The following is a 24,042-nucleotide window of genomic DNA, read 5'->3' as shown; positions in this document are numbered from 1 at the left end:
TTAGCATTCAATATTAATGAAATACCGTTAAATAGAATGCATCTTTGCTTACCCTCTTCTCGTTCTAAACGACAGTAGAGTAATTATAATCAATATGAATGAAGAATTAAAACACTAGAACATATTATAAACAAGATTAATTTTTAACAGTGTTTAGACAGGAACAGGCGACTTAAGGGACAGGTGCTTGCTAGACAGAATCATCAAAAGACGACGTTTCTCATTATATCATCTGTTTATATTATCCTAAACACAACGTTTCCAATTATACCACTTGTTAATATTATCTTATATACCTGATATAATGCTGAATTATATTGATTATTATAAAGTAAGGTTAGTTTTTCCAAATATATCATAGCTTTTCAGTTTAACTGTTTCGGCTCTAATACCGAGAAGCAATTTGGGAGAGGATATCGTTACAAGTGCCACTTACTAGTATGTGTTTAATCTACAGATATGAAATTTTACTCGACTTCATCATTCATTTTATTTGTCATTTATAGAGTGCTTTGGTTTAAACTCACTGTTTCACTTAACATTATGAATTCTTTTCTCATCTGTACAAGTCAACATATATTGTAAATGTTGCATATTTTCGCTTATTTTCGCACAGCATCATGCAAATATGCAAATAAGTATCATATCCTACAGAAATAAAATAGAATAAAATAAAAAAAATATCTCGTTAATGTGTTTTGACTTTTATTAAACAAATCTGAAATTAAAACAATGCATTTTAATTAGTAAAACTTATCTAATATATAAATTAAAACATATCTAATAAGCTGCAATTCTTCCAAGTTTTAAGAGTATTGGTATACAGAAAAACTGAATTGCAGCACAGTTGTTCTAACCTTTTAGGGACCAGGTGTTGACAAACAAGCTTACACTTGTCATTGTTTTGCGTAATTACACCTGCAGCTGTCCTTCATAACTGACATCAAAGTATTCTTCAGACTCGTCGCTTTCCAATGGATTATTTAGTCTTATTAAACTGTTTGTATATATGTCTTCATCCTGTGTCCACTTGAAAGGGGAACTGAGTGTTGTTCGTGATTCTGGCTCGTGAACAATTGTGTATCAATTATCGGGCATATACAAAAGTCACAGTTTCATTGCTGTTTCTTTGTCATGCGTTTGCATGGCGTGGAATAAATAACTGTCTGTCGATCTGTTGTCTTGTTGTCAACAGTTTCTACGTCAGGTTCGTCCACAATACTTTCACCAAACTGTTTTGTTCGTGATTCTGGCTCGTGAACAATTGTATCAATAATCGAGTTTGGATATTCAAATGTCACAGTTTCATTGCTTTTTCCTTGTTGTCTTTGTTCTGAATAGCAATATATTGGTTTCTTTGTCATGCGTTTGCATGGTGTGGAATATATATCTGCTTCTCTATCCGTTGTCTTGTTGTCAACAGTTTCTACATCAGGTTCGTCCACAGTACTTTCACCAAACTGCTCGTCGTGTAGACGCCATTTGTTCTGAATACCTTTTACACTTTGGAACTGTTGTAAAAGGACAGCACTAGTCAATCCGAGACTCGAGTCCCCTGTACCTGCCGTAATGCCTGTGTTATAGATAGAATGGCTGGATTGCTCCACTCTTAGGTTTACATGGTCGTAAATATCGTCGTTTGGATTTTGCTCTTCCATTTCTGAACGATGGTTTCTGACTGTAAAGTCGGCCACATTTTGGATGGAAAATAGATCTACATTTTAAAAGAAGACAGTTTGACAAGAAATGACAAATTTTGCAATTATTTGCAACTTTGTATTTCAAAAAGTCATGTTATTAAATTTACCATTCATACATTATATGCCATTTATATCATTGTGTTCATTGTTACCTTTATTTCTCTTCATCATTTGAGAATACCATATTCTTAAAAGACACAAAATGAACCGTGTATAAACAAAATTCATTTACCGTCCGATGATTACAATTCAAATATTCTAAGTGTGATGTTTTCAAAAAGGTCTATTATATTGTTAGTTTACCTGATACAGACTGTGCCGAAAACCAGACAGGCGATGACAGGTATCAATAAAGTGACGACCAGACGAGATTTTATACTGTCAGCAGCAGCTAGTGTTTGAATATTTAAAATAAAAGTTGTCAAGAAAGAAATACGCCACCCAGGCGAAGCCTTAGTAAATTGTGTTTTTAATTAGTTTAGGCTATAGAATGTAACACCATCTTGTTGCAATATTCATGATTGCAATTAAAATAGATCCAATTAAATAATAAAACTAAACAATCGGGTTAAATAAAGTGTCTGTTTAAGATTAAGTAAAAAATATACACAATTGTCTTGTACATGATAATTTCACATTTCAAATAGGATTTGCCATTAACAAATAAGTTATTCTTATTATGAGGACTTACCATTTTTGGCAATTTTCAGACATTAATTGCCTTCAGACGAAAAGTTCTTTATAAAGATAGAATTGTCGATATTTAAAACTGATTTCTTCGGACTTTTTTCACTAAATGATGAGTTTGTGACCCAGAAATGTACAAGACTATACATGAATCGTACTTAGAGGAACGCTTTTAAATTATTTTAAAAGTATCTGATGTTACACTTATATTAAGTTCATTGGTATTAGTAATGCTAAATAGGTATTTAAACTTGTTTAAATTCATGACGAATTTTTAACCGAAGTATTCTAAAATTACAAAGTTGATACATTTAAGGAATTACAATATGACAAAAATTAAATGCCAGCAAAATTGTGTTTGGTTTGAAAAGAACGAAACTTGAACCAACGAATATATGTGCTACTACAGTAGTTATATCAATTGTAGTTTTGTGTAACATGTTGAACTTTTTTTCTCACTCACCTGTCACTTGTCATGGAAAAAAAGACAGATATTAATATTGACATCTTTTCGTTGGTGTCTCATGTGGGCTAATACGGGTTATTCTATTGAATCACATATTTCGTTGGGTTAAAATTTCGTTGTTTTTAATTTTTTTCTGTAATTCTCACTACGTTCATACCCTCAAAAACTATGTCGATGTATGCTTTTGTGTGAATGATACTCACGTTTAATAGATTGCATAGATGTTGAATATATTGTCATTTCCTGTGTTAATTCTAGCTCTGTCAACAATAATCAAAAGTAAAGATGCATGAGGTAATCGTTTAAACGCACATGATTTGGCATTCATATTATTGTGTTTCTTTATCATCCATATTGTAAGAAGAATTTCTACCTGGATCTGTACAGTTAACACTGGTTGTGTAACACACGCACCCTCTTGTCGGTTCACAATACATGTCCGGGGAGCAGTCACACTGTTCTCTGCACAGACGACCATAGTGTCCAAGAGGACAGGTTGAGGAGCAGTTCTCACCAATGTAGCCTGGTTCACACTCTACAATCAAATATTTTGTACAGTACAACCTAATCTGATAAGATTCAAAAGGGACCGGATTTCTTTGAAATTATAATAACAACGCAAATGGATAAAGGATTTAACACATCTTAAATGTTTCTTAGAACTTATCAATTGATGTATTTTATTTGATCTAATGTGTATAACTAATGATTTTTCTAATCAAATAGTTTCAAATTGATTCATTTGAAATGACACACAAAAAATGACCTATATGGCAGTGTCAATGTATTAAAACTCCGATCATATTCATTTTCTTTTTAACTTTGTATAATCATAGATATAACACTCCATGAGTTTCAAATGCAAAGTATTATAAAACAAAAACAAAAAAAACATGTAAAGGCACCTTAAAGAGACTTGGACACCATTTGACTTAAAATTTTCACAGTTTTATTTTTCCATTTTCAATGTTTATATTGATAAATAAAGAAGTTTATACAGAGCTCAATTATTGTGTCCAAGTCCAATGCATGAATATCTCTTTATACTAAAATAAAAATAAACTACTCTACTAGGCAGCTTTAACGAGAGCTATCAGAAAAAAACTTTGCAAGCCTATAATCAAACTATTACTTGATTTGAATCGCCACAGTGACAATTTACATCAAAACATACGCGCTCATTGGGTTTCTGATCATTACCAAGGTATTACTTAAATGAAAGAAACTTGATAAAAAAAGCTCCAATGGACAAGGCAGACTTATGAATTTGGTATTGTAATTCATTTTAAAATACTAGGCCAATGATCTTTTTCATGTTAATTATTTAACTTAAAAACATACGTAAATGATCTTCTATCTAAATTACCATCAATAAAGAATGGGCGATATGGGTAATCTGATCTTTTTGTTTTTGTTCTCAATTTTTGAGCCTATAAAAATTTGACCACTGGTCCGATTGTATTAATGGCTGATCATACTTACCTATACATTTATCCTGACTCAGATAAAACCCAGTGCAACATCTGACATAGGGGCTAAAACAAAACATTAAAAGATGACGTTTGAACCCTTTAATGAATGGCAAGGTAATTGATATTACCATGTGTTTTCAAATAATATTTCAAAACAATTCGAAATAAATTTGAAATCAGTGTCGCATTAAAATTTTATTTGGTCAGGAAAATTGCTTACCTGTTAGGAACCATGCAGACATTCGACCCACCAATATTTTGACAGACAACCATGGAGATGTTCAAATAATGTATTAAAACAATCCATAATAGTTTTACCATGATAAATGTTGATTATGATAGCAACGTACTGATAAGATGGCAGGAAAATACCGTTTTATTGCTACATTTTTATTTTCATGGATCTAAATTTTGTGAATTTCATTTTCCTCGAGTTGTTCCTGTGTAATAATATATCTTTATTTTTAAACTGTGAATTTCGTTATCTTATTATAATCAAACACGATGTTTTCCAAACGTTATGCATCACGTTAACAACTGTTCAAACACATGATTAGGTACTTTCTATGTTACATTGCGTTTTGAGAAATTGGGTTTAGTTAAAATTAAACCAAAGTACTTGCAAATTTAGACTTTGATCATTGCATGCATTATCAAAATGCGTCAATATCGTCCAGATTTAAGAGTTTTATTATACCAATTCAGACGTTATCCTTTAAATGTTTATTTATGATAATTATTAAAACATGATAATTATGTTTTTTCTGGTACGTCACCACTGGATATGTCTAATAGACGTTTTACAGAAGTTAAGGGGTTATGTCATCCTCATAAGTTCTTATAAAGTGTATCATTTGGGTACAAACGTTTGTAAAAAAGAGTTTACGCATTAACTCAAATTTAATGAAAATTTTGCTACATATATATGCTATATATAAAGAAAAGCTTTAATCTTTTTTCATCTCTGTAGTATTTTCATAAATTTTACAGAAAAAATGTATATCAACATTATGCAAGTGATTTAAAGGACACACTTTTTTTTGGGATAGAAATATGATAGAAATATGATAGAAATATGAAGAATATTGAAAGAAATCTTAAAGATCTCATCAATTTGAACGACATAATGGTAAATTGAATATACTTTTGTGTGTTGCATTCACGTTTAATTAAGTAATGTTAAGATCTAATTTTACCATAGGATAGATACTGGCTATAGATATAAAATGATTTAAATAATCATATTTTGTTCAATTGTCGTCATGATTATAAAATTCTGAGATATGTATCTTCAAAAAGAACTTTGATTTTCTTCGAAAGAGAGTTGATCTAGTCCGGAAGTTCAAATACTTGTTCTTTGGAAGTTTTGTCCTAATTATAATTATGATAATTGCATCTTATAGTTACAAAAATGTTGTTATTAATTCTAAATCGAATACAGAAATTAGAGTAAGTATCAAACATTTCTTGAAAGAACTACTTTGAAACATAAATAGTGTTGACAATCAAACGGTGAATCTCAATAAATTTGCTTTCAAAGGACATTACTGATTAAGTTAAGAGAAAAGGGCCTGTAATGTTAATTACAGTGTTTATACATGGGACTTATAGTTTATTTGCTTGGTAGAACAAGATTATTACTATACAATGAACGTTTATCTTATTGTGTCACATGTTTTCGTCATATACAAGAAGATATTTAATTAAACGTTTCACGCGGAAATACCGATGGCTTAAAAAATTCCTGATGTAATGTAAAAATCATCGATAAAGAAGAACTAAACTCGCTTTCATATATTTTACAAACATCTTCACGATGAATATGTCATGTTTCAGTATCTTGCATATATATATACTGACATAAAAAAAACAAACATTCAACACAACTAAAATATAAAATAAAAAATTCTCTTATGACAGTACTCTTTGAAAGAAAATCTAATATCAATCCAAGTATTTTCAGATGGTGGAAAATCATGAAGCTACAAAAAAGGTCCGTGGAATAACTATACTCGATAAAAAATAATTTCATGTACACTCAATTCTATAGAAACATTTATTGCTTTTGTATTTTTTGTAACAGTTTTGGTCAGGTTTTGGAAGAAACAAAACAGTTCAAACATGTTTACATTTTAGCCCTCGTGTACAAAATGACTATACTGGATTGGGAACTATTATCAGGAAGGACCATTTATCAGTTAGGGCCAGTTATCGGCTATATCACGAGTTCAGGTATCTCGAACATGTTTATCCGAGATATCTCTGTTATCTGCTTCGAGTAAAGAAAAGTATTTACTGTATGGCGTAAGGATATGCGATCAATATAAAAGTAGAAACCAATATCTAATTTACATACTTTCACTTTCAGCGCTGGGGGAATGACTTAATATGATAAATATATAAGATGACTCTTTTAGCTTGTAACCCGGTAAAAAGTTTGCTTTCAATTTTGCATAAACCAACAGCCCCCCCCCCCCAAAAAAAATGAAGGAAATTAACCATAGTCTACAGGATGGGAACTGTGAAGCATTTAAAACACGTAGTGTACACCAATACAAGTTGGAAAAATGAATCACTTGGTACCGGAGTAATGTTTGATGCAGTAACAACAGTAAACATAAATACAATACTATATATCATGCAGTTTGTTTTATTATGAAATCAATATGAGTGAATTATTTAAATATATTACATGCTTTGATTTTTTTTAACTTTATTAACATGTTGTCAAAACTGGTCAAATGATTCGTTATAAGTCAGCGAGGATCGGGTGTTCTAAAGATCATTTGAAATAGGTGTACAATGTTTTACAATTAAATAAACTTAACAGTAAGTAAGAGTCAATGATTTACACTATCAATATCCATGCAGATATTTTCAGATATTTAAATAAGTTACAATAAAAAAAACCCCGTAAATTTAAGCTGATAACTCATATAGTACCAATACATCAACTGAAACAATTAGAATAGACGGATTTTCCAAAAATTTTCAACCACTCTTTCAAAGGTTCAAAGTTTTTCTTCAACAATCGTCAGCGGACTGATGGTTCTGGCCATTTTTAGACTGTATTGATCTATTTTCTATGAAGAGGTCCGTATCAGAATGAAGGAAAATACCCAAATTTAAAAGGTAAGTTATATGGTTTTTTTATTTCTTACACATCATAATTTTTAGCATAACAGTTCATATTTTAAAGTTCCAGAAGATCTGATTGTTAATTTCTTGACCATCAACCTTTTAAGGAAAACAGACCTCTCTAGGTTTCTCTTTGTCCAATGTCCAATTTTTATCCCTCATATATTTACTAAATTGTACCGAAAGCATGTACATCTACAAAATACAAGTAATGTAAAAAAAAAAAGTGTTTAAATTAGAATAGACATAATGAGAGAACTGGACAGGAAACCTTCTATTAGCATTCAATTTGAATGAAATACCGTTAAATAGAATGCATCTTTGCTTACCCCCTTCTCGTTCTAAATGACAGTAGAGTAATTAATCAATATGAATGAAGAATTTAAACAATAGAACATACTTTAAACAAGATTAAGTTTTTAACAGTGTTTAGACAGACGACTTAAGGGACAGGTGCTTGCTAGACAGAATCATCAAAAGACAACGTTTCTTATTATCTCATCTGTTTATATTATCCTTAACACAACGTTTCCAATTATACCACTTGTAAATATTATCTTATACACATGATATAATGCTGAATTATGTTGATTCCCAAATATTTCAAAGCTTTTCAGTTTAACTGTTTTGGCTCTAATACCGAAAAGCAATTTGGGAGAGGATATCGTTACAAGTGCCACTTACTAGTATGTGTTTAATCTACAGATATGAAATTTTACTCGACTTCATCATTAATTTTATTTGTCATTTATAGAGTGCTTTGGTTTAAACTCACTGTTTTACTTAACATTATGAATTCTTTTCTCATCTGTACAAGTCAACATATATTGTAAATGTCGCATATTTTCGCTTATTTTCGCACAGCATCATGCAAATATGCAAATAAGTATCATATCTTACAGAGATAAAATAGAATAAAATAAAAATGATATCTCGTTAATGTGTTTTGACTTTTATTAAACAAAACTGAAATAAAAAAATGCATTTTAATTAGTAAAACTTATCTAATATATAAATTAAAACATATCTAATTGTTCTGAATAGCGATAAAAAGGTTTCTTTGTCATGCGTTTGCACGGTGTGGAATAAATATCTGTCTGTCGATCTGCTGTCTTGTTGTCAACAGTTTCTACGTCAGGTTCGGCCACAATACTTTCATCAAACTGTTTTGTTCGTGATTCTGGCTCGTGAACGATTGTATCAATAATCGAGTTTGGGTATTCGAATGTCACAGTTTCATTGCTTTTTCCTTGTTGTCTTTGTTCTGAATAGCGATGTATTGGTTTCTTTGTCATGAATTTGCATGGTGTTGAATATATATCTGCTTCTCTATCCGTTGTCTTGTTGTCAACAGTTTCTACATCAGGTTCGTCCACAGTACTTTCACCAAACCGTTCGTCGTGTAGACGCCATTTGTTCTGAATACCTTTTACACTTTGGTACTGCTGTAAAAGGACAGCACTAGTCAATCCGAGACTCGAGTCCCCTGTACCTGCCGTAATGCCTGCGTTATAGATAGAGTGGCTGGATTGCTCCACTCTTAGGTTTACATGGTCGTAAATATCGTCGTTTGGATTTTGCTCTTCCGTTTCTGAACGATGGTTTCTGACCGAAAAGTGGGCCACATTTTGGATGGAAAATAGATCTACACACAAAAAGAAGACAGTTTGACAAGAAATGACATATTTTGTAATTATTTGCATCTTTGTATATTAAAAAGTCATGTTATTAAATTTACCTTTCATACATTATATGCCATTAATATCATTGTGTTCATTGTTACCTTTATTTCTCTTCATCATTTGAGAATACCATATTCTTAAAAGACACAAAATGTACCGTTTATAAACAAAATTCATTTACCGATGATTACAATCCGTATATTATAAGTATGATGTTTTCAAAAAGGTCTATTATATTGTTAGTTTACCTGATACAGACTGTGCCGAAAACCAGACAGGCGATGACAGGTATCAATGAGGTGACGACCAAATGAGATTTTATACTATCAGCAGCAGCTAGTTTGAATATTTAAAATAAAAGTTGTCAATCAAGAAATACGCCACCCAGGCGAAACCTTAGTAAAATGTGTTTTTAATTAGTTTAGATCATAGAATGTAACACCATCTTTTTGCAATATTCATGATTGCAATTAAATGATAAAACTAAACAATCGGGTTAAATAAAGTCTCTGTTTAAGATTAAGTAAAAAATATACACATGTACATGATAATTTCAAATTTCAAATAGGATTTGCCATTAACAAATAAGTTATTCTTATTATGAGGACTTACCATTTTTGGCAATTTTCAGACATTAATTTCCTTCAGACGATTAGTTCTTTATAAAGATAGAATTGTCGATATTTAAAACTGATTTCTTCGGACTTTTTTCATTATATGATGAGTTTATGACCCAGAAATGAACAAGACTTTACATGAATCGTACTTAGAGGAACGCTTCTAAATTATTTTAAAATTATCTGATGTTACACTTATATTAAGTTAACTGGTATTAGTAATGCTAAATAGGTATTTAAACTTGTTTAAATTCATGACGAATTTTAACCGAAGTATTATAAAAATACAAAGTTGATACATTTAAGGAATTACAATATGACAAAAATTAAATGCCAGCAAAATTGTGTTTGGTTTAAAAGAACGAAACTTGAACCCAACGAAAATATGTGCTACTACAGTAGTTATGTTAATTGTAGTTTTGTGTAACATGTACTTTTTTTCACTCACTTCTCATGGAAAAAGGAAACAACTGATATTAGTATTGACAACTTTTTGTGGGTCTCTCATGTGGGCTAAAGCGGGTTATTTTGTAGAATCACATATTTTGTTGGGTTAAAATTTCGTTGTTTTTAAATTTTTGCTGTAATGCTCACTATGTTCATACCCTCAATGTATGCTTTTGTGTGAATGATACTCACGTTTAACAGATTGCATAGATGTTGAATATATTGTCATTTCCTGTGTTAAATCATGCCCTGAGAACAATAATCAAAAGTAAAGATGCATGATGTAATCGTTAAAACGGACATGGTTTGGCATTTAAATTATTGTGTTTCATTATAAGATGGAATTCTACCTGGATCTGTACAGTTAACACTGGTTGTGTTACACAAGCATCCTCTTATCTGGTCACAATACATGTCCGGGGAGCAGTCACACTGTTCTCTGCACTGACGACCATAGTGATTAGGTGGACAGGTCATTGAGCAGTTCTCACCAAAGTAGCCTGGTTCACACTCTACAATCAAATATTTTGTACTGTTCAATCTTATCTGATAAGATTCAAAAGGGACCGGATTTCTTTGAAATTATAATAACAACGCCAATGGATAAAGGATTTAACACATCTTAAATGTTTCTTAAAACTTATCAATTGATGTATTTTATTTGATCTAATCATAATGTGTATACCCGATGATTTTTCTAATCAAATAGCTTCAAATTGATTCATTTGAAATGACACACAAAAAATGAACTATATGGCAGTGTCAATGTATTAAAACTCCGATCATATTCATTTTCTTTTTAACTCTCCTGATGAAAAAAACAATCTTTAGTTTGAATTTCAAAATACTTGAAATTTAAAGCACGATTAATCAAATAATTTAAAAGGACCCGATTGTAAGTATTGCTTTTCTATCACTGGATTGAAGACAAATAAAGATTTTTGTTTTTGTGTTGTTGATGTTTTGTAACCTCTAGTGTTATCAGGAAATATAATTGTTTTGCCTTGATATTATTAGCAATTGCTGTGACATTTCCAAATAAAATATTTGTATATATCTTGTGTTTATCGCATGCTATGTATGTTACTTCAAGTATTGTACAAGAAACACATTAACACATTTGCAGAAGAACTTCCACGAACCATTTTTGTTTCTGAATTACAAAAATTATTGTAAACTTATATATACTACTAATTTTATTCTTTACTCAATATGTAATCAAAAAATCATATTTTTAAAGATTCTTTAAGTTTGTTGAAAACGTTTTTAAAATGCTTACGAAACACCGATTTTACCATATTGTCACTTTTATAAATTTATATTATTTTCTTAATATTTCTTGCTGAGCCACTCTCTCTCTCTCTCTCTCTCTCTCTCTCTCTCTCTCTCTCTCTCTCTCTCTCTCTCTCTCTCTCTCTCTCTCTCTCTCTCTCTCTCTCCGCAAAGCTTCAAGGGGGTAGACATGGGGTAATTGTGATGATTGCTCATTTTTGAAGCAATCGACAGTAATTAAGGAACAAGGAATCATTCTTTGAATATTCTGAGGTGATAATGTCGGTCGGAGCTTGGTCAAATCTATCATAAAGCTCATCATAATATGCAAAGAATAATCCCTTATTACTTATATTTATATTATTTCCAATTTGTAAATTTTAAAACAACATTACTTTAAAAATCATTATTATACCCGCACTTTCTAAAGAAAGTTCGGGTATATTGTTGTTACCCTGTTCCGTCCGTCCGTCCGTCTGTCACGTTTTACTTTCTCAAACTGCTCTTACATCTTATAAACCAGCAAACTGAACTCTTGGAGTTTGATTCGGGCTATCATGTTGTTTTGTAAAAAGGTTTCAAAAATTCTCTGTTAGTCCCAGGGGTCAAATAAGTAGTAAAAAATGAAGTTTTTTCACAAAAAACCTTCTTCCTCGAACTCCTCCTACATTTTCAACAGTAGACAAATCATCTTTTGGAATATGTTTTAGGGTATCCTATAGATGCGCAATAAGGTTTTGGAATTTTCAATTTTGTTCTGGGGGTCAATAAATGGCTGAAAAATGACGTTTTTTTTTACAAAAAAACTGGTTTCAAAAACGTCACTTTTTTTGGCAGTAGCCAAATGATCTTCTAGAATATGATTGGGGGTGTCATATTGAGGCGTGATCAGGTTCCAGAATTTTTTTTTTATTAAGGGGATCAGTGGGCAACAAAAAATGACGTTTTTTTGCCAAAAAAATATGGTTCCCAGAACTCCTCTTACAACTTTTGGAGTAGCTATGTCATCTCTTGGGATATAATTGGGGCTGTCCTATAGATGTGCAATAAGGTTTTAAAAATTTAAATTTCATCCAGGGAGTTAAATAGTAGCAGAAAATTGACGTTTATCACTAAAAAAAACCATAGATCCAAGAGCTCCTCTTATGATTTAATGGATAGACAATCATATCTTGGGATATGATAGGAACTGTTCTATAGATGTGCAGTAAAGTTTTAAAAATTTAAATTTCATCCAGGGAGTCAAAAAGTAGTAGAAAAATGATGTTTATCACTTCAAAAAAGAATAGATCCTAGAAATCCTTTTATGATTTAATGGATAGACACATCATATCTTGGGATATGATAGGAACTGTTCCATAGATGTGCATAACGGTTTTGAAAAATTAAATTTAACCCTGAGGCCCATTACCTACCGGTACATACCTTTTGATGCCCTTTAAGGATCAAGAATATATATGGTTTAGGGGTGGGGATCTCAACCGTTTTCGAGATATTCGTGCACTTCCTGTTCAAGGGGGGTCATGACCACCCCCAGGGCCCATGACCTACATACCGTTTGATGCCCCTTGACACAAGGAACAAGAATATATATGGTTTAAGGGTGGGGATCTCAACTGTTTTGAAGATATTAAGGGACTTGCGGTTTGAGGGGGTCAGGACCACCCACAGGGCCCATGACCTACATAACATTTGATGCCCCTTGACCTCAGAAACATGAATATATATGGTTTAGGGGTCATGATTATAACAGTTTCTGAGATATATAGTAATTTCAAATTCCTGGGGGGTGGGGATGACCCCAGGGGTCAGATCTAATAAACCCTATATATTGCCAGTAACAGCCAATATATGATTATGAAAACCCTATATTATTATCTTTGTCCGTTTTCAAGTTACCATTTACAATAGAGTCTACGATTCTTCCTACAAGGTTCAATGTTAGACCCCACACCCTTTTGACACCCCCCTCCCCCGAAAAGTGGTTGTCTCACCCAAAATGAGAAAAATCTAACCAGGGTGCACAACTAGATTTGCAGGCCTATCATATCCTAGAGTTTTGTACAATTATGTTCAGCCATCTCTAAGAAACAAGTTCAGAGCGGGAAAGAAGAAAAAGAAGATGAAGAATAATAATACATGTATTAAGAACCATACAAAAACAATAAGTCTCCAAACTTCATTCAGGAGACTTGATAATTAATAAAGATTAAATAGAGATAGGATCATCAAACATCAATAATTTAAAGATAATTGACAATTTCTGATTCTAAGGGGGCCAGGATGACCCCTTAGGGTCATGACTTACATGGCATAATGATCTGATGCGCCTGTATGACCTAAGGAAGAATAATATCTTTGGATTAAGGTGGGGATCTCAATGGTTTTTATGATATTTGATAATTTCAGGAAGAGCACTTGGGATCATGACCTACATACCATCTTAAATGCCTTGAACAGAGAAACAATAATATAATATGTACATGATATATGATTCAATTTAAGAACCCAGATATAGATCAATCATCTGTAAGAAAGAAATACTCCTTCCTTCCTATTATAAAAAATATAAGTGTCTACACTTACTTACATATGTAATACACAAATTTAATAAGAAATTGTTTATAAAGGGTCAATATGGGTTAAAGACAACACCTGATGGTCATTAATGTACTTTACACCAGTTGATGCATCATAATGACTTTAGAAGATATTTTGTATTTTCCTGTTTCGTGGGGTCAGAACAGTCCCATAAGGTCATGACCTACATTGTATTTGATGCATTATAATACATTAAGAAAGAAATACTCCTTCCTTCCTATTATAAAAAATATAAGTGTCTACACTTACTTACATATGTAATACACAAATTTAATAAGAAATTGTTTATACTAGGGTCAATATGGGGTCAACTCAACAGTGCATGCAGTCTGACAAATGAAAAAAATAACTTTTGCAACTAAAATGACAGAAACTTTACAAATGCGATAGGATAGGTAACGATGATAAGCTTATTTAAATATTAAAAGATGATGATACAGTATGCTGTCAAAGGGAGATTACATTTAGAAAGTGAAAGTAGAACTTATATACATGTGTATGTATGCTGGCAGGAATCCCATGCTGGCATCTCATTATATTGTGCTACTGCTACTACATGTATTATGCTTACCTAAATTGGTCAACATCATAATGATAATCCAATTAAAACACAATAATGAATTCCTTTAGCTGATCTTAACTACCGTAATCCTTTTCTGCATACGGAAAACACAGACATGTATGTATGGGTGTTGCTAAAACGCGGAACGGGAAACGGAACGGAATGGAAAATATCATCACGTTTATCGCTTAAAAAGGGTATAGACTGGCCAGAAACGATTTACTTTGTATCTTTTATTTATATCTAATGAATGATTATCAACATGTTGCTATCTTATTAATATTCATATGAATGTCTATCAATTATAGCATTGTATTTATTCGGCTTTAGTTGAGTGCGAAACGGAAAAATCAAATGTATACGAATTGTGAAACATTAACATGATTAAACGAGCAAATTAGCTATAACTCTTTACTTATTTCTCTTATATGGTATTGCTGGCATATTAGCGTAACATACGCAGTTAGTGAAAGCGTTTTATGCGTGTTTTGAGTATTTTTATATTATTTTCAAATATGATGTACATGTATATACTTACATCAAAATTGAATTTTCGGTGTTCTAGACGATCTTTTATCATACAGATGATACAGTATCATTGAGATGGAAGAAAAAAAACCGTAGGACTGACGACATTAAAAATTAAAATACAGTAAACATTAAAATACCCGGTAATTTTTGAAACTAGTAATTTGTGAAACTAGTATTTTTAGCAATGCAATTTTGTTTATGTTTGCATTACAAAGCATGCAGTTGTTTATTCCAGCAGCTATATACATATGATCCGAATAGAGAGCTCTAGACGTTGCCTGGTTTGATTTTCCGATTTTATATTGGGACTATAGTCTGTCGATCCCAAAATATTCATGCAGCACATTTGGACGATTTATAATGGAAAATGTTGACATCTTTTCTCCATTTGGAAGTCACTCAGAAGACATTGCACAATTTTTCAACACTATCATCCGGGTCTGTTAAAATGCAAAACCCCGTAGACTTCTTTATTTTTAGCCGTGTATTTATACCAGCTGATAAGCTAGAGAGGACTTTTTAAAGAAAGAATAATGAGAATGTTTAATGCTTCTAAAAGAGAATCGCTTGAACCCTGAGGTATATATAAATATACAGCAAAAAGTGAATCGATGATATTTTGGGACAGAATATAGTGGTCAATGCATGTACTGTTAATTTTGAGGAAATAAATATTCTTGAATAAATAATCTAATATTGCTAATCTTTCAAAAAAAATTAAAAAGGTACATAAAGTATATCGTTTTAGCATACTTAACAAATCTATGAGGTAAATAACATTAGATAAGATTTTCCGTTTTCCTTCCGTTCCGTTTTCCGTTCCGCGTTTTAGCAACACCCATGTATGTATACATGTGAACCCATCTAATCAAAGAGCTTGGTAAAACTAGTACCCGCTAATGAGACATGCAAACCTGTGTTGTGTACGTAACTTCAGACAAAGATCAGTCATTTGTAACATGCATGTATTTTTATGACCTATTCTTCAAATCCACTTGCACTATTTTATTAGGTAAATAACAGCTTTAAGGTGGTGCAGGACACCTGCATATTGTGATGTACATGTATACTTCCTATTGAGATAAACAATAAAGTATGTTGAATATTGATTAAATATTTACCCCCCCCCCCCCAAATAATGTTACCTAACATTGAATCGCAATGGGTTAGAGCTTTTACATGTCTGTAAGAGCATTGGGGTCCAAGGTGTATTTTTGGTAATTTACGAATTTTCATGGGGAGGGGGGGTCTGGACCCCTCACTCCCACCCCTTCTCTAAATCTGTGAACACGATGATGTACATGTAGGCACACAGAAGCAAATCTAAAACCGGCAACCGCCACGGGGAGGGGGCATAATTTAATTTTTAATTTTGTTTGTAATAATTATATAGACCATTATACTTCCTATGACATAAAATGTTAAGATTATTGATTAACTGAAAATTCACTGCAAACAGTTCTACCCCAAATTGCACATAAAGTGCTGCTCATGTCACGATGTGTATTATCATATGGGCAGGGATCTCATCCTTCAGTTATGAAAATTATAATTTTTAAATGTATTACCGGAGTTTGCATGTAGCCTTCATTTTTAATTAAACTGGTACAAAACAGTGTTATTTAGGGGCAAACACATGGTGCGGGTATTACTGTCTAATGACAGCATCTAGTTTTTCATGTTACACATGCTATGTATAGATACGCGGCGCAGACAACACAGTTTTTCGGTAATTGGATAAGACACGCGCATTTTGTGTCACTAATGTTTTATAAAGTTAATGGGTTTGAGGGTTCGAAATTAATGTTAAATGTTATCACAGACAACGAGAGTTGAAAATGTAAATATTCTGTAATTAGAGATCATCGGTTATCAACGACATCTAAACTTTTCAGTGTAATTATACTTATTTTTTTTTTATTACTTCCTATTACTTTTCACATTAATATATTGTAATGCACATTTGGTATGAAAAAATACGCCAGTGATGTTCATATTATAATTCATGGATTTAAAGTATTTATATTCATTTATTTTGATTTTTCACTTAATAAATATAAATATTGTGGAAAATGAGTAAATATTCAGCGGGTCACACTATTTCATACTTCCTTGCAGATTTCTAAATTAATTTAACCTAATGTGTTCCTGATGATATACCATTGGAGAGAGAGAGAGAGAGAGAGAGAGAGAGAGAGAGAGAGAGAGAGAGAGAGAGAGAGAGAGAGAGAGAGAGAGAGAGAATATTATTTATATTTTTTGTTTTGCAATAGGAATAGACAATAGGTTGTGTTAGTGTCACTAAGTGTGTTTGTCCTGTTAAGTTAAGAAATCCACAATGCAGTTTATGAGGTATGACCATCCTTATGTTTAGATAACAATTCAAATACACCCAATAAGAATCTATTATAATATGATTCAAATAATTAAGGAAGATTCTCTCAAACGTCTTTGCAAATTGCCAAGAATATCTTCATCAAATTCAAATTCAAAGAAATCAAAAACAACAGAGTTATTACGATAGCGAAAGGTACAAGGTCAATATTTTACCAAACTTAAACTAAGTGGAATTCTGTCTTTAATCTGTTATACCCATGTTTGTCCTGTAATCGATTACTTTGTTACATGTAATCAATTAATAAGTGATTACTTCAATTTTTTTTTATAAAAATGGGAATTATACCTCTTCTGAAAATATAAAACTATTTGGACAGAATGTCACTAAATAATCAATTGTTTATCGATAACATTTTTACGTAATTGTGCCCATGCCAACAAAAAGTAGCATACACTAATTATTAAGCCTCTTGTTTCATAGTAGCGTTGCAAAACCACATAGTTTTTTAAAACGTCCATACAATGTTAGCGTTTTAAAAAGCTAAGAAAGTAAGCCATTTGGATATCAATTCTTAGATAAAGAGTAAAACATATCCTTTTGAATGCAATAAATATAATCACTCATTCGAATTCATTCGCTAGCGCATTTGAAGTTTCATCCTAACTTAACAAGTCAGCAACATTGATGACTAATCATAAAATCGGTAACATGAGGGAAACTGGCGCAGTGCTAACAATTCATCTGGTACCTCGTTTAACAGGACGTTTCCTATTATAGAATGCCTCTCATTTCCTACTTATCTTTTGTGGAGTTCACAATGACATTGTATACTAACTTTTAAATCTTATTTTTGTAAAAGCAAATTTTGCAGCTTACGTCAAATGTATGCATGAAGAAATCACTATATACTAAGTAGGCCATACATACCTTTACATTTATTTTCATTTTGAAAATAACCTGGGCAACATTTAACGGAAAAACTGAAAATTAAAGTTTTAGAAAGTATTATTTTGTATTATTTTGTATTATTTTGATACAAGTATTTCTTTTTAAAAAATTATATACATTTTGTTTAATGATAAATGATGTTAACACACTCTTAAGTCCGATTTCAAAACCAAACATTGGTAATATATATTTAATTTTTTTTATGTTTTCAAAATAGTTTACCATTTAAAACGAAGGGAAAAATTGCTACAGACCGACATATGCAAAAATAAGTAAAAATAATGTGTTGTAATTTTTTTTATCCTATCCTAATTTTACTGTCTTTAAGACTATTCTAAGACACAGCTTACCTGTTTGGTAGCGTACAATTGCCAGGATCTCGAACGGTAAGACAAGCAGCCGGGAATATGATTAAGAAACATTGAACGGCTATCCATTGCTGATGTATCATTCTAATTGTTATGAAAATTATACTTTATTCACAAGTGCTCAACTTCAAATAAAAATTGCAGTTACAATGCTTCCTGTTTTGTTCCAGTAATCATAAATCTAATTTTAATGCATCGTTTGTTTTTTCTCTCCTTTTTTTGCAATGTAATGATAAGCCTACATTTCCATTTCCCTATGAACAGTATGAACTGGATTTGATTATACAGAATTAACTTTCAGTGTAAAGAATGAATGTATAATTCTAAACATGTAAATATTATATTATATTATAATTTTAACGTCACTTATTTTTAAATGTATTGTGAAACGTCTGAGGAAGAAATGAAAGCGCTTACGTTTTGCGATTAGTGTTGTTATTTTTTATTTTAATATATATTACCGGACACTGTATATATATATATATATATATATATATATATATATATATATATATATATATATATATATATATATATATATATATATATATATATATATATATATATATAAAATGTAATTCATAGCTCTATAGAAACAGCCAGACTAAAATCAACTAGCCTCGTTTATCGATGGGTCGAAATCTACAAAGGCTGATAATATCAGGAATCTGATAGGAATGACATGTACATGCCAAGCTACAGCGACTTAAGAAAAATCACGGACTGCACAAAATAATCATGATGATGTCAGACTAGATTTAGATAGAAGACAATTTATCTGTTTCACTTAGCGAACGTACTGAAGTACATTAACCGTAATTTAGTTACTTACTTTTTATAATAAATTTATTTATTAGTAATAGAGGTAAATATAAAAAAGAAAATGCTTTTTAATGATTCATGCGGGTTATGAAGGTAGCGATCATTGTAAACAAAAGTTACTTAATCCGCTAGCGTTTTTTCGCAATGTCGACACCTTCGTATTTGGCATGAATCACAAAAAACCCCCATCATTTAATCGTATTTTTATCATGTACTAATTATTTGTGATTTAAACAAAGAAAGGATGAGTTGAACATATATTTAAATGAGTTGATTATTTAAATTACGTGTTTTAACTTAGAACCTTACTTTTTTGAAGCAATTTTACGGTGTCCCTGGTTTGAATGGAATATTAATATTTCTTTGACGGGAAATACAGTTAGGTTCTATTGTTGTTTTCCCTCAAAAATTTGAAATTGGTCCTAAAAATTATTACATTTATTTAGAATACAATGACGGCATACTCGTACATCCACAGAGGGGTGCAGCATGGGGACTCATCCATGGGCTCGCCACAAAATACTGTAGCAAATCGTGTAACAATACAATGACTATTTGATATTCAATTTCTATATATCAATGTAGATTTTGTTTTTTATTTTACGGATTTGGAAAATGATATAGTTCCTTTGCAAATAAGTAAAAAATGTGTAAATCCATTTAGTTATTTTAGGTGTTTCAATGTATATGTTAGGCATTTAGATCCAATATATGGCTCATTTCTAGCTTTCACAAAGTCACTGAATATAAGGTAATTTTCTTTTCATACAATTTTGCATAAAACTGCAATAAATCTACCCTCATATTGCCGTAAAGATTTTCAAGAAATATATATTTCTGTGTAAACATTTGACGACTTCCTGAATCTCGTTAGTCAAAAATTCCATCAAAGTAATATATATATAAGATTAATTCCTTGTCATAAAAGTATTAATACTTGAAACACTTTATCTGAATTCTTATTTTTAATTGTGAGTTAACTTCTTTTAAACAAATTTGACATTAACAAATGTATTTTAATAAGTAAAACTTATTTAATATGAAAATTAAAACATATCTAATCAGGTACAATTCTTCACAATTTTATGTGTATTGATATACGAAAAAAAATTCTTGCAGGACAGTTGATCTAACTTAACGTTTTGGGACCAGGTTTTGACAAACAAGGTCAAGCTTTTCATTTTTGTGTTATTACGCCGTTTGCTGTCCTTCATAACTGACATCAAAGTATTCTTCAGACTCATCGCTTTCCATTGGGCTATTTTGTCTTAAAGAGTTGTTAGTATGAGCTAAAATGTCATTGTTTGTATATATTTCTTCATCTTGTGTCCACTTTAGAGGGGAACTTGGTTTTGTTTGTGATTCTGGGTCGTGAACGATTGCATCAATAATCGAGTTTGGATATTCAAATGTCACAGTTTCATTGTTATTTCTTTGTTGTCTTTGTTCTGAATAGCGATGTATTGGTTTCGTTGTCATGAATTTGCATGGTGTTGAATATATATCTGCTTCTCTATCTGTTGTCTTGTTGTGAACAGTTTCTACATCAGGTTCGTCCACAGTACTTTCACCAAACTGCTCGTCGTGTAGACGCCATTTGTTCTGAATACCTTTTACACTTTCGTACGGCTGTAAAAGGACTGCACTAGTCAATCCGAGACTCGAGTCCCCTGTATCTACCGTACTGCCTGTGTTACAGATAGAGTGGTTGGAATACTGCACTTTAAGGTTTACATGGTCGTAAATATCGTCGTGCGGATTTTCCTCTTCCGTTTCTGAAGGATGGTTTCTGACCGTAAAGTTGGCCACATTTTGCATGGAAAATAGATCTTAATATTAAAAGAAGACATGTTGATAAGATATATTTTGCAATTATTTGCAATTTTTTAAAAATCAAAACAGTTATGTTATCAAATGTACCATTCATACTTATATTTCATTAGTATCAATGTGTTCATAGTTACCTTTCTTTCTCTTCATCATTTCTGAATACCGCATTCTTAAAAGATGCAACATGTACCGTTTATTAACAAAATTAATTTGTCAATGATTACAATTAAAATATACTTGTGATGTTGTGAAAATGGTCAATTATATTAAGTAAATTTACCTGATGCAGATTGTGCCGAGAACTAGACAGGTGATGGCGGTTATCAGTAAAGGGACGACTTTTAGAGTTGCTATACTATCAGCAGCAGCTAGTGTTGAATATATAAATAACAGTTGTCAAAAAAATAGGCCACCCAGGCTAAGCAATAATAAAATGTTCTTTAATGAGCTGACGATATACAATTTTACACCATGTATTTGCAATATTAATGATTGCAACTTTGAAAAATAAAACTTTTACAATCGTGTTGAATGAAGTTTCTATTCTAAATTAAATAAAAAAACATGATAATCTCGTTATTCAAAGAGACCTTTTGGACTAATACATTTAACTTCTTATATTTCCTTGCTTTGGTAAAATATAACACAACTTAAAAGCAATAAATAGACTGAAATATAAAAAAATAATTTCTCGTGCAAAACATGTACTAAGTATGTTGTTAAACTTTTTCCTCGTCACTCGATTTGGTGCATCGCTTCTCAAGCACCAGTTCTCATGGTACTCGAAAAAGTGAAGCGTTTAACGTTGACATAGTAACCAATAGAAACCTCAATGAGAGCACGAACTCCACGAACTCCATGAACCTGCATTGGTTGACCTCAGAGTTACAAGTAGTTGTAATGACTAATAAAATAAGTTCGGTGTAACACCAGATTTACAAGAACAAGAACGATAATTTACAAATTTGTTAAAGAAAAATGAAGCAAATGATATTAATATAATGGGGTAATGTATTTTTTCCGTAATGCTCAATGCGTTCATACCCTCAATAACAACGTTCTCTAGGGATGTTATTGTGTAAATAACGTTCAACAGACTGCATAGTGGTCGAATTTATTGTCATTTCTTGTGTCGATTTATACACTGTCAATGTTCCGTCTCCGGAATAATTTTCAATTTTGTCTGGGTTTGTGTTTTTCTTTCATAATACAGAAACGTTGTTATAATTATAAGTTTGTTAATATAGTTTATTTACTTGTTCAAATATATAACACCATGCTATTTAAATTATAAGAGAAAATTCGGAATGAACTTATGGTACATAATTGTACAATTCATACATTTTTTCCTATCTTTTAACATAACTACTGTAACGTGCTTCTCTAACTACAATTAATATAAGGGTTCTTTTTTAGGGATATATAATTTTCCGAAAATACTCTGAGTATTTTGATTGATCCGATTATAAAAAGATTTTCCTCTACTCTTCCTGAGTTTTTTTTATGATTTGCTTCTATAAAAATGATTTATCAGAGACTTTACCAGGTATTCTAAAGACTGGGTATACTGCACCGCAGACTTACCGGTACTGGGTTCCTATTAATATTGGGAACCATGTGCCTCAATCTTATGCAGATCTACTACGTCCTGATTCCCAACTTAATTCCCCAGACACCAATACTGCTGGTGAAACGTTTTCGAATTCCCACCCTAGCCTCATCTTCGCTAGCCAAGGGTTTTCGGTCCACTTTGCTCCCCATAAACCCTTGGCGGATTTCATTACGAAAACTCGGTGATGTGGTGGCGCTATCTAGCGAGCAACTTGAGTTGCGCCCCTTGCATATTTACAATTTATTCGAATTAAACAACTGGTTATATACACACTACGAAATTAATACAACTTGAAAACATGTTGACTACCGAATATCGGAACATAATTAACGATGCTATTAAATACGAATTAAGTTATAACGTAAGGAAAACACGGAATATTTTATTCATAGTGTTTTGTAAGGACCTGTACCGGGAGTGAAAAAGTCGCAGATTTATATGAAAGCTTTCATGCCATAAAATCAGGTATCGTTGTCGTGAATATTGCGGACCAAAGAAATTAAATAAAACAGAGCTCACTGAACCTTAAAAAGAAATAACTATAAGCAGGAACGTATATACGAACGGGATAGGCAACTTCTACATTCGCCATGTTTACTTCCCATGCTATTACGCGAGCCTTGACAAGGTTTTAGAACTATGGTCAATCCCAGTAAAATATATAGGTTTTTAAAGCGATCTGGTTAGACCATCGTTGGGGAGGCAAAAGTTAATATGTTAAAAGCACCGAATGTTTTACGAAAGATCACACCTGTGTTTTCTTTTAAAGTTTATATTTACAAGCACTGCGATTGGATCAGCTACTCGCAGCTGTAGCCAATCATAAAACGGAGCTTGTCACCGAGTTTTCGTAATGAAATCCGCCAAGGGTTTATGGGGAGCAAAGTGGACCGAAAACCCTTGGCTAACGAAGATGCCCTAACCTCTAATTTCCTAACTATTGCCTTCC

At 31.8% G+C, this 24,042-nt stretch overlaps 3 long non-coding RNA genes across 3 annotated transcripts; all 3 read right to left on the bottom strand.

The window, feature by feature from the left end:
• Window positions 1–823: 823 nt before the first annotated feature.
• Window positions 824–2,523, bottom strand: LOC136273408 (uncharacterized). The gene is made up of 3 exons (XR_010711619.1): window positions 2,004–2,523; window positions 1,853–1,887; window positions 824–1,714 (listed from the first exon to the last, which is right to left on the bottom strand). It is a non-coding gene; the product is annotated as an uncharacterized lncRNA (long non-coding RNA).
• Window positions 2,524–8,500: 5,977 nt separating this feature from the next.
• LOC136273407 (uncharacterized) lies at window positions 8,501–9,979 on the bottom strand. The gene is made up of 3 exons (XR_010711618.1): window positions 9,394–9,979; window positions 9,247–9,281; window positions 8,501–9,108 (listed from the first exon to the last, which is right to left on the bottom strand). It is a non-coding gene; the product is annotated as an uncharacterized lncRNA (long non-coding RNA).
• A 3-nt stretch (window positions 9,980–9,982) lies between these two features.
• LOC136273406 (uncharacterized) lies at window positions 9,983–19,004 on the bottom strand. Its single transcript, XR_010711617.1, has 4 exons — window positions 18,812–19,004; window positions 18,441–18,493; window positions 10,560–10,721; window positions 9,983–10,458 (listed from the first exon to the last, which is right to left on the bottom strand). It is a non-coding gene; the product is annotated as an uncharacterized lncRNA (long non-coding RNA).
• Between the last annotated feature and the right edge of the window lie 5,038 nt (window positions 19,005–24,042).

This window comes from Magallana gigas, chromosome 3 (genome assembly GCF_963853765.1).
Source record: "Magallana gigas chromosome 3, xbMagGiga1.1, whole genome shotgun sequence".
Lineage (NCBI taxonomy): Eukaryota > Metazoa > Mollusca > Bivalvia > Ostreida > Ostreidae > Magallana > Magallana gigas.
Note: the sequence above shows the minus strand (reverse complement) of the source record. Positions and strands in the feature narration are given on the sequence as shown.